The sequence below is a fragment of the Lupinus angustifolius genome, chromosome LG15 (assembly GCF_001865875.1).
Source record: "Lupinus angustifolius cultivar Tanjil chromosome LG15, LupAngTanjil_v1.0, whole genome shotgun sequence".
Lineage (NCBI taxonomy): Eukaryota > Viridiplantae > Streptophyta > Magnoliopsida > Fabales > Fabaceae > Lupinus > Lupinus angustifolius.
The window spans coordinates 10,354,430-10,354,854 of record NC_032023.1 but is presented as its reverse complement, the minus strand read 5'-3'; positions in this window follow the sequence as shown (position 1 = coordinate 10,354,854).

Sequence of the window (425 nt, the reverse complement as noted above, 5' to 3'; positions counted from 1 at the left end):
TAAGACTTATACAAATTAAAGCCTTCTCTTCATGCTTGGTCCAATTTGCACTTGTTTCCATGGTAGAAAATATGAGTTGCCGAAGTGCTTCTTGGGCCTTTTTGGTCTTAGCTCTAGTCATAGGTCCTCCTAAGCCATGTAAAGGATCTTCAATGATGTTACGTCCCAATGGGTTTACATCAGATGAGGATGAGGATGAGTATAGGATGAGGATAAGGATAGGAGGAGAACGAGAATGAGGATAGGATGAAGAGGAGGAGGATGAGGAGGAGGATGATGATGAGGAAGAGGAAAGGATGAGGACGAGAATGAGAATGAGGATAGGATGAGGATAGGATGAGGACGAGAATGAGGATGAGGATGACGAGAGCATGAGGATGAGGATAGGATGAGGATGAGGATAGGATGAGGACGAGAATGAGGAT